General features: G+C 45.3%; 4 non-coding genes across 4 annotated transcripts; 3 read left to right on the top strand and 1 right to left on the bottom strand.

Moving 5' to 3' along the window:
• Positions 1-3704: 3704 nt before the first annotated feature.
• Trnat-ggu (transfer RNA threonine (anticodon GGU)) lies at positions 3705-3777 on the bottom strand. Its single transcript has one exon. It is a non-coding gene; the product is annotated as a tRNA-Thr (tRNA).
• Positions 3778-4447: 670 nt separating this feature from the next.
• Trnat-ggu (transfer RNA threonine (anticodon GGU)) lies at positions 4448-4520 on the top strand. The gene has a single exon. It is a non-coding gene; the product is annotated as a tRNA-Thr (tRNA).
• A 391-nt stretch (positions 4521-4911) lies between these two features.
• Trnat-ggu (transfer RNA threonine (anticodon GGU)) lies at positions 4912-4984 on the top strand. Its single transcript has one exon. It is a non-coding gene; the product is annotated as a tRNA-Thr (tRNA).
• Positions 4985-5375: 391 nt separating this feature from the next.
• Trnat-ggu (transfer RNA threonine (anticodon GGU)) lies at positions 5376-5448 on the top strand. The gene has a single exon. It is a non-coding gene; the product is annotated as a tRNA-Thr (tRNA).
• The last annotated feature ends 10882 nt before the right edge of the window (positions 5449-16330 follow it).

The following is a 16330-nucleotide window of genomic DNA, read 5'->3' on the forward strand; positions in this document are numbered from 1 at the left end:
AAAAGGCTCTCCGCCACCGAAAGCACCATTTCTGAAGGATAGCCAGCCATTTTCAATCTCTCGCCTGCTGGAGTAAGCTTGCCTGCATTTTGTGCGAACAGGACCTCGTGAGCGTCGCCTTCACAGCATTCTTCGCTATTCCCCGCTTCACGAGCTTCGAATGGGCCGAATAGTAAGGTAGGATGCACCTCCTCCTACTTTTACCTCCTCCCAAAAGTCCAAAAAGTCCACTCAGAATTATTGTTTACTGCCGACATTCCTGACAGACCCATAGTTTCGAATAACAATACCCCCACCGAAGCATAATCTCTGTTTCTCAATCATTGCCTATCGGTCATTCCGGCTCTTTTTTCTTCATTCGTTCCCGACACCCCCCCTTCCTCCACATAATAGAAGAGATAAATAAGCGTGGGCGCATACCCAGTGGAACCCTCCTTGCTACTCTTTACGTGGCCGCATTGTATACAAACATCCCTTTCGTCGAATGAATAGAAGCTATTTCAAAAGCTTTATCCAGAGAACACCCACCAACATGTGCCAGAAATGTACATAACTTTGTTAAAACTAGTTAAAACCCTCAATTATTTTGAATTTGACTCGTCTTACTTTTTGCAAGTTTTTGGAAGCAGTATGGGTACTCCATTCGCGCCGACCTATGCCAATATTTCCATGGGGCAACTTGAAGCTACCCTATTTAACTCTTTCCCGCATAAACCTCAGGCTTACCTCCGCCACTTAGACAACATCTTGACGATTTGGGAAAACTGTCGCGCGACTATAGAAACGTTTATATCTCATCTCAATTCTTTGCATCCGACTATTAAATTCTCCTGCCAACATTCTGAAAAAGTGAACTTCCTGGATACTACCGTCATTCTAGAACACCGTAACTTAAAACCACGCTTTTTAAAAAACCGACAGGCAGCAGTATCTAGAATATAAAAGCCATCACCCGAGACACTGCAAACAAATGATCTTTGTAGGACAAGCCACAAGATTTAGAAGGGTATGCAGTGATAGCAGGGACGATGTAAAGCAGCTAGACGAACTTAGGCCCACCCTTATGAACAAGAAACACCTCAAAAGCTCGTTCGATCAGGCGTACCAACGTGCATCTAATCTCAAAAGGGATGACGTGCTCAACAAATGGCGACAAAACGAAAGCGCCAGGCCGCCTTCCCTAATAACTAAATTTTCAAACGCCCTTCCAAACGTAAACAATATACTGTGGAAATACTATCCCAATTTAGCCTGAAACGACCAACGTAAAATACGTTCCCGGAAGCACCAAGGGTTACCGATCGGAGAAATAGGAATCTAAAAGATATTTTAGTGCATGCCGGTACAGGGCCTTTAAAGCAACCAGACATCGGCAGCTGCTCCCGTCCCAGATGCAAGACTTGCAGGCACCAGCAGACAGACCGCATTGTAAAAAGCACAGCCAGTAATATGTTCACAAGAGTAATTCAAGTTTTACATACACTTCATCCGACATTGCATATATGTTACAATGCTCAATCTGCCACGAACAGTATATAGGCGAAACGAGTCAACCTATGCGACTTCGTCTTAACGGTCACCGGGCAGATACTCTTAGCAAATCCTCCATAGCTGAAGCGCAACATTTCAACCAACCAGGCCTAAATATTGACGACCTTACGTTGTATATACTTCAGCCAAATTTGAAGTCTCCTAGTGACAGAAAATACCTAGAATCCTATTTAATTTACAAATTCAACTCCAGGGAACCTGCTGGAAAAAATGCGTATAGGGCCACTTGGAATCCTTGCGATATTCACAGCGAATACCGCATTGGGCACTGTCTTCCTTGTACCTTATCCAAAGATTATAACCCCTTGCTCTACTCCTTATGTGGTCCCCTAATTGCTTTTGTTTTCATTCCTTACCTTCCAGGGTAGTACGCGCAGGCATCCCTGCAAGCTTCTACCTGGAATCCTATTTTATTTTTATATTTGGCTGTATTTCTTGCTCCGCTTTGTCTGGTACCCCCCACGTCCCTCTAACTTTATCTTGTCGTTCTTGAGTGTCGAAAAAGGCCTGTTCCAGGAATGTTGCTGTTGGCGACACATGCATTTTCAGCTGTGCAGTTCATTCTTTTCCTTTTGTGTGTGTGTGTGTGTGCGTGTTTGTGTGCGTGTGTGTGTGTGTGTAAGTGTGTGTGTGTGTATGTGTGTGTGTGATTTTTCCTCCTTTTTGTTCTTTTTTCTTGGACCTAGTTATTCTCCCCCTTCTCTAACTTTTCTTTTGACGTGAGGATTGCAGAGAGCTTCTGATAAGGACTCCTCTCACCGCGTGCTCTGCTTCCGGCGTTTCTGAGAACCTTTCTGTGGGCCGCGCGGCGGAGCAACAACCATCCTCTCGTCCTTTCTCTCAAGGAATTTCCCGTAATATCAACCCCCGGCTAACTTCCCTCTTACCGACTCCGCGTCTCAAACTATACAACCTTCTCTCCCTCTCAACATCTCCCCTACATACACCCAAACCAATCCGCTTTCTCAATTCCACTTCCTTCTCTCCTCTCACCTGGGTACGTGCCCCTGTATATAGCATGCCAGTCAGGCGAGGGGTTGCCCTGACGAAGACAAGTCTCTTTGCTGAAACGTTGGAAACAAACGTGGTTTCTACCTTGTCCGAAAGTTTCTTTTCTTGTGTTCTCTACCATATTCCAAGTTGTATTGCTCCCTGGATTGTATATATATATATAGCGAATCAGAAAATGGGAAATGAGGGGCTCCGTGAAATAAGACACAAAATAAGGGTTGGCAGTCAAGAAAACCTCGGAAAGCAAAGGGGAGGTCGTGGTGGGTAATAGAAAGAGATGAAGAATTTTTTTAGTCGATAAGAAAGTGGTGAAAAAATGCCCGCCAGGTGGGATCCGAACCCACGACCTCCAGAATACCGGTCTGGTGCGATAACCACTACGCTACCGGCGGGGCTGTTTCCCCAGCACTTTCTCGGGTATTTATGTTAAGGTATTTTTGTTTCCTGCACTTGGGGGTGGTAGCCAGCGCCACTCGGACTACTCGGGGTGAAGGGGCCCTTCTTTTTAACCCCCGGGACGTGACTCCAGTGTCTACGACATGTCGAGAGTGGTCGACCAGCGTTGAACCCTCTTAAGCTCCCTTTGGCACCAAGACTGTCAGATCAGAGGCCCTCGCTAAGCATGTAGCGAATCGGAAAATGGGAAATGAGGGGCTCCGTGAAATAAGACAGAAAATAAGGGTTGGCAGTCAAGAAAACCTCGGAAAGCAACGAGGAGGTTGTGGTGGGTCATAGAAAGAGAAGAAGAATTTTTTTAGTCGATAAGAAACTGGTGAAAAAATGCCCGCCGGGTGGGATCCGAACTCACGACCTCCAGAATACCGATCTGGTGCGATAACCACTACACTTTCTTTTCGACTCAAAAAATTCTTCATCTCTTTCTATGACCCCACAACCTCCCCTTTAATTTCCGAGGTTTTCTTGACTGCCAACCCTTATTTTCTATATATATATATATATATATATATATATATATATATATATATATATATATATATATAGGAAATGAGGGGCTCCGTGAAATAAGACAGAAAATAAGGGTTGGCAGTCAAGAAAAGTTCGGAAAGCAAAGGGGAGGTTGTGGTGGGTCATAGAAAGAGATGAAGAATTTTTTGAGTCGGAAAGAAAGTGGTGAAAAAATGCCCGCCGGGTGGGATCCGAACCCACGACCTCCAGAATACCGGTCTGGTGCGATAACCACTACGCTACCGGCGGGGCTGTTTCCCCAGCACTTTCTCGTGTATTTATGTTAACGTATTTTTGTTTCCTGCACTTGGGGGTGGTAGCAAGCGCCACTCGGACGACTCGGGGTGAAGGGGACCTTCTTTTTAACCCCCGGGCCGTGACTCGAGTGTCTACGACATGTCGAGAGTGGTCGACCAGCGTTGAACCCTCTTAAGCTCCCTTTGGCACCAAGACTGCCAGAACAGAGGCCCTCGCTAGGCATGTAGCGAATCAGAAAATGGGAAATGAGGGGCTCCGTGAAATAAGACAGAAAATAAGGGTTGGCAGTCAAGAAAACCTCGGAAAGCAAAGGGAGGTTGTGGTGGGTCATAGAAAGAGATGAAGAATTTTTGAGTCGAAAAGAAAGTGGTGAAAAAATGCCCGCCGGGTGGGATCCGAACCCTCATTTCCCATTTTCTGATTCGCTACATGCCTAGCGAGGGCCTCTGTTCTGGCAGTCTTGGTGCCAAAGGGAGCTTAAGAGGGTTCAACGCTGGTCGACCACTCTCGACATGTCGTAGACACTCGAGTCACGGCCCGGGGGTTAAAAAGAAGGTCCCCTTCACCCCGAGTCGTCCGAGTGGCGCTGGCTACCACCCCCAAGTGCAGGAAACAAAAATACGTTAACATAAATACCCGAGAAAGTGCTGGGGAAACAGCCCCGCCGGTAGCGTAGTGGTTATCGCACCAGACCGGTATTCTGGAGGTCGTGGGTTCGGATCCCACCCGGCGGGCATTTTTTCACCACTTTCTTTTCGACTCAAAAAATTCTTCATCTCTTTCTATGACCCACCACAACCTCCCCTTTGCTTTCCGAGGTTTTCTTGACTGCCAACCCTTATTTTCTGTCTTATTTCACGGAGCCCCTCATTTCCCATTTTCTGATTCGCTACATGCCTAGCGAGGGCCTCTGTTCTGGCAGTCTTGGTGCCAAAGGGAGCTTAAGAGGGTTCAACGCTGGTCGACCATTCTCGACATGTCGTAGACACTCGAGTCACGGCCCGGGGGTTAAAAAGAAGGTCCCCTTCACCCCGAGTCGTCCGAGTGGCGCTGGCTACCACCCCCAAGTGCAGGAAACAAAAATACGTTAACATAAATACCCGAGAAAGTGCTGGGGAAACAGCCCCGCCGGTAGCGTAGTGGTTATCGCACCAGACCGGTATTCTGGAGGTCGTGGGTTCGGATCCCACCCGGCGGGCATTTTTTCACCACTTTCTTTTCGACTAAAAAAATTCTTCATCTCTTTCTATGACCCACCACAACCTCCCCTTTGCTTTCCGAGGTTTTCTTGACTGCCAACCCTTATTTTCTGTCTTATTTCACGGAGCCCCTCATTTCCCATTTTCTGATTCGCTATATGCCTAGCGAGGGCCTCTGTTCTGGCAGTCTTGGTGCCAAAGGGAGCTTAAGAGGGTTCAACGCTGGTCGACCACTCTCGACATGTCGTAGACACTCGAGTCACGGCCCGGGGGTTAAAAAGAAGGTCCCCTTCACCCCGAGTCGTCCGAGTGGCGCTGGCTACCACCCCCAAGTGCAGGAAACAAAAATACGTTAACATAAATACCCGAGAAAGTGCTGGGGAAACAGCCCCGCCGGTAGCGTAGTGGTTATCGCACCAGACCGGTATTCTGGAGGTCGTGGGTTCGGATCCCACCCGGCGGGCATTTTTTCACCACTTTCTTTTCGACTCAAAAAATTCTTCATCTCTTTCTATGACCCACCACAACCTCCCCTTTGCTTTCCGAGGTTTTCTTGACTGCCAACCCTTATTTTCTATATATATATATATATATATATACACGAGAGGGTAGACACACCTATGGAAACGATGATCGAACTAACGTTTCGACCGGGGTCCGAAGACCGAACCCCGGTCGAAACGTTAGTTCGATCAACCGAATCCCGGAACTTATTCATCGCTATATATATATATTTATATATATATATGTGTGTGTGTGTGTGTGTGTGTGTGTGTGTGTGTGTGTGTGTGTGTGTGTGAACCGGAATACAGTAGGCAGTCAAGAGAGCCAAGAAAGGAAAGCAGAAAATGGGGTATTTTATTTATTTTTGCGATGAATGCACTTATTTGAGAGAAAGCCACAAAGTGGGGAAACACATGCCCACCGGGTGAGATCTGAACCAACAACCTCCAGAATACTCGTCTGGTGCTATGACCACTACGCTACCGACGGTTCTGTGCTCCCCTCTACTTTGTCGGGTATTCATGTTAAGGTGCTTCCTGCACTTGCGGTGGTAGCTAGCGCCACTATGACTACTCGGGGAGAAGGGTACTTTTTTTCACCCCCAGGCCTTGAATCGAGCGGCTACGACTTTTCGAGAGTGGTGGACCAGCGTTGAACCCTCTTAATGTAGTCATGGCATCAAGACTGCCATAACAGCGACCCTCGCTATGCCCATAGCGTATAAGAAGGGAAAAGAGGGGCTCCTTGAAAATTAATAGAAATAATAGTAGGCAGTCAAGATAGCATAGGCGGAAATGCGGTAGGTCATTTATTATAATTTAAATGAATACAGTTTTTCAGAGAATGGAAGTGGAGCAAAACATGCCCGCCGTGTGGGATTCGAACCCAAGACCCCCACGACCGTGGAGGAGAGCACAGTCGTGTCGTTAGCGTAGACGTTTTTTCCTTACTATGATCGGCTCGTATTCAAACCTTCCCTTCGGCGATTTTAAACATACTTAGCAGTTCAGCTCAAGCTCACGCGGTTTTATAGTGCCCATGCTTGAAGTGTTTCAAGAAGTTCTGGCAGTTTTTGGGACCTTTACTGATTAATAGCCAAAACATATTTATAGAAAGCCTTATAATATCTCAAAGCGAAAACATTGAGATGTTCGTACTACACCCGGATGAAATATTGCTCTATGCCAATGATATCTGGATGTGGCCGCAACACGCGTGTTTTACGATCTGGTCGTCAAAAGCAATCAATTTATTTGGGGTCTTTTTGTCAAGACGAGGACTCGAACGCTCGGGTACCAAATCTGCGGCAATAGCCTTCACCAGACGTGATATGTCCCGCTATCGTCTTTCAGTGGTAGGGGTTTATATACCCTTTGTGTACTCTCCCCTACCCTTCAGCCTAACACCTGACAGATCGATGAAGTTGTCCCCACACGTTCGTCTTCTGAAGAACATGCTGGGGTGTTTTGCTGAGGTGTTACGCGTGCTGACGAGCGGCTCAGGATGTTGTTTTATTGGGAGCCGCATACGTCTCTACACAGACCTCTGCGACGTACTGCACAGTTAGAGCATCCCAGTACTCGGGCCCTTTCCACGACCAACACAGGGCCGTTAGAAAGTATGCAGGCCTGAGCTCTGCGGTTTTGTCTTGGCCTTCCGGAGAGAGATTCTACGCTGGGGACCATACGAGAATCTAGGCGCTTCTCACCCAGCGTACTGGTCAAAGACGAGCAGCTTCGCACGTATTTGCGGCTGCCGATTAGGGACCATGGCAACCGTTGGAGTTCTACCTCCGCCTTAGAGGTACAAGATACTGTACCACCCTTGTGTCAGAAGTACCCTGCGCCGATTCATCTCCCGCTCTGGGTGTACTCCTACAGGTGAATTGTCACCACCAAACCGGGCATCAGCAGTAAATCGAAGTTTTCAGTTCCAGCCCTTAATCACTTTGCTTTAGGGGACATCTGGAATTGCTACCTGACCTACAAGCATATTTAAACACATGCATCGGTGACGGTCACCACATCTAAGGTCGTAGTCTGGGTTCCATCGGAACGGACCCCACTTGCGGCCAGGTTAAGCCACAAGGCGATGTCGAGGACCTACTGGCTTTGCAGTACATGCTGGGGCAAAAAGGTTGTGTGACGGATTTACACAGATTCACGGATGGTTCCTCAATAACTACCCTCATTTCTGGGGGAACACCAGACCTACGAAATACACACTCTGCATACACAGGCAGCCAGCTTGCTTCACGACGTAGAACTACAATGGCTACATGGACATTGTGGGGTGACTGGGAATGTGGTGGCCGACAAAACAGCCTGCCCGCCCATAATCAATCTAACGTCATCATCCCGATTTCTTTATCTCGACGCGATGTCGCGTTATTTGCGGCCCTGCAGTTAGAAGTTTGGACGGACGGATAAAAAGATTATCAGCCATCGCACAGAATTGATCCTGTCTGGACTTTTCGAATGAAGTGTGACCTTAAAAAGCGCGACGAAGCAACTTTTCACCGCATTCGCCTCAAAGTCGCTTTTACGAGCCACTACTTGCACAAGACGCGCCGAGAAGCCTTTCTGACCGTCACGCTTGCAGTGTTCGTGACATCATAGAGAATGCAGTGTATGTGTGTCCCGGTTTTGACACCCCACGGCTAACCTTGAAGACAACTTTACGACTGCTTGCTGATGTACCGCTGAAACTTCGCGACGTCGTTGGTGCATGACACTCAACTGCCGCGGCAAGGCGGAATACACGAGCTTTGTTGTCATTTCTCCATGACACCGGCCTGAACGGAGCTTTGTGAACGTTTGCTTTGACTTTAGTACTGTGCGTGTTCTCTGTGCATGTTCCTGCGTCTGTCAGTTTGTATGCTTATCTGCGTTTGTTAGTGCTTGTATGGCTTTTTCTGTCTTCGCGTCCTTCGCTCATATTCGCCCTTGTCGTGTTCATGTGGAGTAGCAAGCCAACCTCACTGCCTGGCTGACTTGTCTTCATTATTAAAGGCATATCTTTTCGCCCTCGTACATTTAGCAGGGTAGGTAGAAAATTTTGGGTCGTGGCCATGATATTGCACGCAAAATGGCCAATGGCTCAAGAGTAAAAAAAACGCTGTAAGGATGCTACGTGTGTTGCCAGAAATCTCAGGAAAGCTTTTATATAAAACTAAAATATTTGACCTTCAAAAGAACTTCGGTAAAGTTTGGGTCTGAGAATGGATAGTTTTCATTCCCTCTTCATTTGTCCCAAAGGGAATTCAAATGTATCGCGCAATAGGGACATAGCTGTGCTCAGCCACGCAGTATATAGATATCTCCACGAGAATATGTGCGGCTTCATGTTTTGTTCTTTTTGTATACTCTTTGTTGTGACTATGTTCAGGTTCGAACCGGCCACGGCAACTAAGTTTTCCTTCTTTGTCAGGGCCACTTTTGTGCGTTTTCTCCTTGTGCAGTGTTTTTTTTAACAGAAGAATTTTTGAAAAATATCATAACCTTTCCTCGAAACACTGAGGCCACCTCCTTTTGCTGAGTTAGCGTTATAATTAAGTGTTAATCTATCCAAACAATTTTAGGACAGCCTTTGTCCTAGTTCTTCGCTCTCAAGATTTTGTGAATTTAGGGTACAATTTATATCTCCGCCGTTTAATTTGCCAAACTTGTCTACTTCTTTTTTGTAAAGAATTCGTACGACCTTCATTTTCCTTCAGAGCCGAAACACACAGGCCTTGCCCTCAGGCATAAGGTCTAAAGGAAGACACTTCCAGTTGGAACCCTGCTGAGTATAGAAAGAACCTCTATATAACAGCAGTGGAAGGCCATTGCTGACATACACGTGCATTCTTTATTCCAGCGTGACACAATTATGCAGCACGAAGTGAAGCCCTAATCTCAATATGCACATATCATGACCATCTATCTGCGAGCCATGTACGGCGGCGACCGCGTGCTCGGGGTGAACCCACGGTTGATTCAATGCAGAGTAGAGAACAACGCCCGCGAAATTAGGCGCGGCCTCGTTAAGCGGCCAGGCTGTTTCACTGGCAGTGATTAATGGGCACTGTCAGCTTCCCGCGGCAATTGAAAGGAACCTATTTGCCAGACTGCTGCATAAGGGCTAGGATTACTGCGAAGTGCGTTAACGTAGCTTTATCTTGATATGTTGAGTTCAGTTCTCTGATTCACTGCTTTGAGTGTGGGCGTAAGGCGGACGCGACCCAGGTTGACTCTCCTGCAATGGGAAAATTAGTGACCACCTGACCCCAAATAAATTCGAACTCTCGAGCGCCAGTGTAGAGTTAAATCCTGCTATTTCGGATTATCTTCTCGCAAAACCTGGGTATATATGACCGGCGAATTGTTTGTTCGTATTTCAGAATTTTTGTTTACCATTACACATTACATAAAGCTATTTTCCTGAGTTCAGTGTTCCTTGCCCTTTGCACATATCACACGTTTTCTTCCTCTTTTCTGCTCCCTACGCCAAGTGGTGGTTAGACCATTTCATCTGAAAATCCTATTAATATTTTCCTTCATTAAAGTTTGTTTCTGCTTCACATACGTGTTTCACTATATGCGCAATAAAATAAATTAAACCCCCTTGTTTATCTCTCACCAAAATGGAAGGGTGAGAACCACATTGCTGAAGATAAAGGAGGTGGCTGCTTTATAGCGCCACCGATTCTATCCACCTTGGTTACCCCCCCCCCCCCATCGCTACCCCACCTCACGGCTGGCCCAGATTGTGTGAGCTCCGCTTGCGCCAAAGTGTAGCAGACTCGGCGGAAACCGTCGTTGGCTCAGTTCTCAGGTCAACGTGACTCGGACACCCAGCGTTACATGTCATTTTTTGCAAGGACATGCCTCAGCAGCATCCTCTGAAAGGATAACCTCCGCACAAAAACGCTATGATATTCCTGACCATTTGCAGGGAATTGTTCTTTCTCAAAGATGAATTTCCTGGCTACTGTGCGTGCTGACATTTTGTAGTGGAAAATACAAAATTTACCATTTGGGTACGGAACCTTACATGAGTTTTAAATGAATAAAAGCGAGCCTTCGCGTGATTATTCCTGTCATTGTAAATATCCCCTTGTCGTCCGTAATGCAATCCTCATCGTGCTTGCAACCAATTTAGGCGTATGGAAGAAAGCACTAGCAGGCGTTCATAAAATACTCTCGGCAAACCATCTGTCGTGCGTTGTTTTTTTGTGTTTGTTTTTCTTATAACGCGTAGCATTCTTTGCTGATTACACACCGCCTGGGCCATGTAACGCCCTTCATTAACCCATAAATTAGAAATTTTGCGGAAGTTCCACCTCTAATCGTTATAATAAGTAAATAGACATAAGTGGTCGAACAGAAGTTTGTAAAAAACAAAAATATAAAATATGGCGAAAATGGCGAACCGTGGAACACCCTTCATTTCTACAAGAATGCACATCTCGCAGAAGTTTCACCTTTATTCGTTATAATAGCGTCAATTGAAATAATTGCTCGGCATAGTTTTGAAAACCCAGTAAATGTGGCTGTCAAGAACCCACACTTTGCGTAAACGACCTGAAAATTACACGCGTTAGTAGACGGTTCTCTTTATTTCTGCAGATTTTTTCGGTGCAACGTTTTAAAACGGAATTGCTGGCGTGTGAACATCACTCTTTACAAACTTCCCGGCAACACGTTTGCTACAAGTTATTGTTAATTAATTTTCTCTCAATAATCCAAAGCTCCTAAACTTACTTGTGAAGTGGTTTTCTAAAGACACATTTTGCAATTTTTCTGTTGAATGCCGGTTACAGTGCCGACACCAAAAATTTCATTTAGTTAGCGTCCCGCGTTTTAGTTCCCCATTAGGTCTTTTAATTTATTGCCGCAGGATTCTTGTTTTGCTTGCGGCATTTCTCGGTGATAAACAGTCTGTGCGATGTTCTCTTAAGGGCCTATGATGTTCCTATTTTCCTTTTTTACTCAGTTGGAATTCCTCAGTTAGCACAGCACAACTTTGCAACTATTCGCCGAGAGTTGTGTCGCGAAGAGCGAACGCACGGCAGGAATCGTAAAAAAGCAATTCATTTCCAACGGTTCGTTGAAAATAAAATATCTCCTTTAAGGAGCCAGGAAGAGAAAACACAAGTTTGATTCATTCAAAAAATTGCATCGTTATAATCATATTGACACCACTTTTAACGTAAACATCGCTCAAATAGGCTGCATAATTAGCAAAGAAGGGTACGGCAGTGCGACTCACTAGCTCATTATCCGCAACAGAACCTCTGATGTCATGATTGGCGGAGGGCGGCAAAAGCAAACGCAAATTATGCAGGGCGTATAATCTTGCCGAACAAGCTATTTGCATGTAAATTCAAGGCAAATTCTTTTAAAGCCCTAAGAATGGTGGGACAAACAGTGGAAGTTACGAAAACACACGTAAACATAGAAGTATCGATACGTACTGCTGTTGGTACTGCGCGCACTATGCTGGTTTAGCTGCACAGGGCTGTGGGGCTTTGGGGTTGTTTCAGACGACACTGGCCGATTGACGCAAGTGACGATGTCTTACGCGACATTATTTGTCGAGCGAGCACCATGTTTCACGAAAGGATTGTCTCCATGAACAAAACAAGCCAGGTACAGTTACTTTCACAAACAAACCAAAGGCAGAAAATGGCTTGCCGCGGTGTGGTGGCGCCATCTAGGTTCACTAACGGTAACAAGGCCCTGTGATGTCATTGCAGACCACGAAAATGCATGATTTAGCGGGAAAATCAAAATTTTAACTGACTTTCTAATTTCTCAGTGAATAAAACATCATTTTTATTCGGACAAGCGCTCGGTGCACTACAACACACGAAACCTTTCGAATAACACCAACTTGTGTTTTGTCTTCATGGCTCCTTTAAATAGGCATCTGCATACTTGCCGTAGTCTGTCGAAAAAACGAAAACACAGACACCGTGATGGCACCCCTGTGAAACAAATGGCCTAGTCATTCCAAAAGAGAGGAGGAGTTTGGCATTTCCTGTTGTGAAAACGTCTTGAAATTTGGTTAACACTGTAGTGGAAATTGCGGTTTGCGCGTTACACTGAAGCGTACGCTCAATACTTTTGAAGTGGGCTTAACCACAACATCTTAATTTAGGAATTCGCAGTTGCCATTGCTTTTATTCAGATTGTGCAAGTGGACTATGGTGTACAGCAACAAGACCCACGCGGTAAGTGCTAAAGGAATTTTAATATCCGTAAATAGTCATACAGATATATTAAAACACGTCTCAAACATTTTTCACACTCAGAGATCTTTAAATATGTGTTTACTTGACGGTTTACAACACTGATTGAAATCAACGAATTAATCAAGAAATTTGCCAAACAGAACAACCCTCATCCATATTGTTTTCTGAATACCGATGAATTAAACCAATCTTCTTGCATCAGAATTTTGATTTACTGGGAAAGTTTTCTCCGAGATCACACTGACGCACTGCAAACAGACCTCGATAACGTTATTAATGGACATATCAAAATGTAATCAATGGGACCCTGCGTAACGCATCAAAAACTATATTTCCCTCGCACCATATTTACCTACTCTCTCAGCAGCGTTTCCTCTTCGAAGAACTTCGATGCAGCCATCTTTAACAACCTTTCATTACAGGGTGAACTATGTTAGACAACAGCAAAGCTAACCGTTTCTTGGCTACTTACTTCAAAAATATTCACCGCTTATTCTCTGCAATACATAAGGGTGCATACAACTTGAACATGCCCATCTATTTCATGTAGTAGTAACATGCTGACAGCATCCAACTCACTGAAATGGGCATGCAAAGTTTTGTTTGCCTAAGTGTTCTCTAACTGCAAATGTCGCACCGATAGAGGCTAAAGTGGACATGCCTTACCTTTCCTTACAGCGCGGCCATTCACGTCTGCTTCTTCTTCAAGGCATCTTTTAGTATTGGAAGCCTCTCTGATTCACTGTTCTTGACCCAGCATACATATCATTCCGCAAGGATTAGCCATGCAAAGCTGGCGTTTTTCAACAGCGAAGCTGCTTAGCAAATCGTAATTTTTTGTGTTCGTAGGTAAAATACCAAGAAATTCTCGAGCACCCGCACGTGACCATGGACCTCACCCCGACTGCCCGGCAGTTAACCAACCAAAAAAATGCCTAGTGCTCGTGTGTGCATCCCTCGCGGCAGCCACCAAGCGTCCCCGACGCACGTTGTTCAAGCCAACCATACCCACCCCACCTTGAGAGATAGGCCAAGCTTGACAAAAATAATACAGCGTTTGCCGTAATTGCGACAACACTTGCTCGGAACGAGAAAGACACGTCATGGGGTACACCCTTCCAAGGTGATGTCCTGTGATTATGACTTCGAAAAAATGAAAAAGCTCACACAGGTAAAATTTGTTGGGGTAGCAAAGGCGGGAATCGGCTGCAATCGTGGACTTAAGCCGTCGTGATTGTCTTGAAGGTTGCGTAAAGCTTTGCCACCTCTAAGTCTTGCGCTTTAGTGTGAGCTTCCTTCATATTTCTTTCCGTCACGCGAAACAATGTTTGATTGATTGATTGTAGGTTTAACGCGCCGACGCAACGCAGGCGATGAGGCGCGCTGTAGTGGAGGGCTCCGGATTAATTTTGACCACCTGCGGATCTTTAACGTGCGCCGAAATCTCGTGCACACGGGCGTTTTTGCTTTTCGCCTCCATCAGAAAAGCGGCCGCCGCGGCCGGGAATCGAACCCGCAACCTCGTGCTCAGCAGCGCAACGCCTTAGCCACTGAGCCACCGCGGCGGGTGAAACAATGTTTGAACGTTTTCCTCCCAAAACATGAACCAACTTTTCACATCGATATTTTTGATCACAGACGCCAACATCTTCACAGCAACAATATCTCACTCTGCATTGTAATTCCTTGTGCCTCCAGCGAGGAATGCCAACCTACAGCCTTCAGGTAGTAATTGTGATGCTCCCCTGTTTTATGCAATAGGGTACATTTGGTGGCAAAGTTTTTGGTGTTTTTTTTACACGTGTGGAGTATGCCTTTATTGAAAAAGGGGGCCAAACTTGTCAACCGCAAAAGAAAATGTCCGACGTTCCTCTATTTGGAGGAAATCAATGCATTGTCTTTTGGTGTTCGTAAGGAAGAACTACTGAGCAATATTCTTTAAAAATAGCATGCAATCACGTTGCGTTCAACGAACTAAATCCCAATTTTCGGCTTCAGGCTCATATCTTTGCCTTTAGAATCAATCGGGACCGGGCTGAACATATCTGCGCCTCGAACATATCTGAATATGTATCCCACCTAAAACAGGTTATGTTCCCTAAGCCCTTTTTATGCAATACTTTCTCATGGAGGTTTTCGACAAGAAAAAGTCCAGTTGCTGCCTCTGTGCGTGCCTTTGTCCTTGTTTGATACTACTAACGGCGTTCTTCCTTTATTCATTAGGCTTGCTCCAGGGAATAAACTCTCTTACCGATACCTACACATTCGGAGCGGTATTTCCGGCAGGTTTTATGTCCCAGTTGGTGGCGTACGAAGTTCTTGGTACATCACACTGCTCGTGACATGTTGTACCCGTCTCGTTCGAGACCACCTGTTCGTGAGAACGTCTCGCTGACAGAGCGACGTTGACTGGACGCGAACTTTACAAGCACGAAACACGTACACGCCATGATTGCAGAAAAATTATCATCGGCGTCCCGTGTTGTTTCTTTTTCTCGTGTGTTCTTTTATTATGCTGCACTTCCAGATGTTCAACACCCTAGCACACTTCAAAATAGAGGAGGCTGCAGGGGGCACTGTTGGTAAAATAGGAGATCGTTACGGGCATTATCCGGAGATTGTGAGTTGCTGTCGCCGCCTGGGAACGTAATTTTTCCATACTCCAAGCACAAAAATGTCCCCAATGCTCTAATGCCTTAGTCGGCATTTTTCATATTTTTCTTCCTGTATACCTACATACTGTCGATCAGAAGCCTCCTGATTGCCCCAAAATTTAATCAGCAGGCTTAAATATAATGCGAGATATTCTAGCTTTTTATCTAATACATTTTGTGTTATCAACTTCATACCACCTACTTCCCTTGTTGTTGTCCCTTGTTTTATTTCCTGCCTGGTATTAATATGTTTTCTTACTTCCTGCGCAATATATGAGGCGATATGAAAATAACTGCCAGTGGTCGTGGCTTTCTTTCTCGCGTTCACTATGTCACAAGGTGTTTTATGATAAATGTGGGAAAGCTCTCTTGCACACTACCATTCTGCTTTGTCTATTTTTGGTGATCATAAAATTGCTCGTGCGTACAAAAGAAGCTTTTATGCGATATTTAATAATGTTTCCTTTTGTAGCATTAACAACCAGTATAATATGAGAAATCCTAACCTGTGAACAACATGCTTAGTGTTTTTTTAATTAGAAGTAACAGCGATAGATTGTTGTGATATATTGTTGATTGTAATGCGCTTCCTCCCGAGGTTTTACAGGATGAAGATCCTCATAGGACTTTCAACAACGGCTGAACTTGTATTTTGCTTAACATTGTGTATTGTTCAACTGTTCCCCTCCCACCCCTGCTACATCCCGCACGGGCTAGCAGAATTGTAAATAAATAAATAAATAAATAAATCTGCGGTGTATACTTAATGGTACACGACGCCTTACTAGACAAGCGAATTTAAATGGTCTAGTGCGAATTAAAATATATCCAACTTTCCGGGATGACCCTGTAATTTAGTTGCGGGGAAAGAATGGCGAGGGTATTCTTACCCTCAAGTCAAAAAATCTTACGCAGGCATATTAGCCTACTGAAAAGCCCTGTACGTTTTG

The sequence above is a fragment of the Haemaphysalis longicornis genome, unplaced genomic scaffold (assembly GCF_048455015.1).
Source record: "Haemaphysalis longicornis isolate Haplotype H1 unplaced genomic scaffold, Haemaphysalis longicornis Haplotype H1 scaffold_9, whole genome shotgun sequence".
In the NCBI taxonomy this organism is placed as follows: domain Eukaryota; kingdom Metazoa; phylum Arthropoda; class Arachnida; order Ixodida; family Ixodidae; genus Haemaphysalis; species Haemaphysalis longicornis.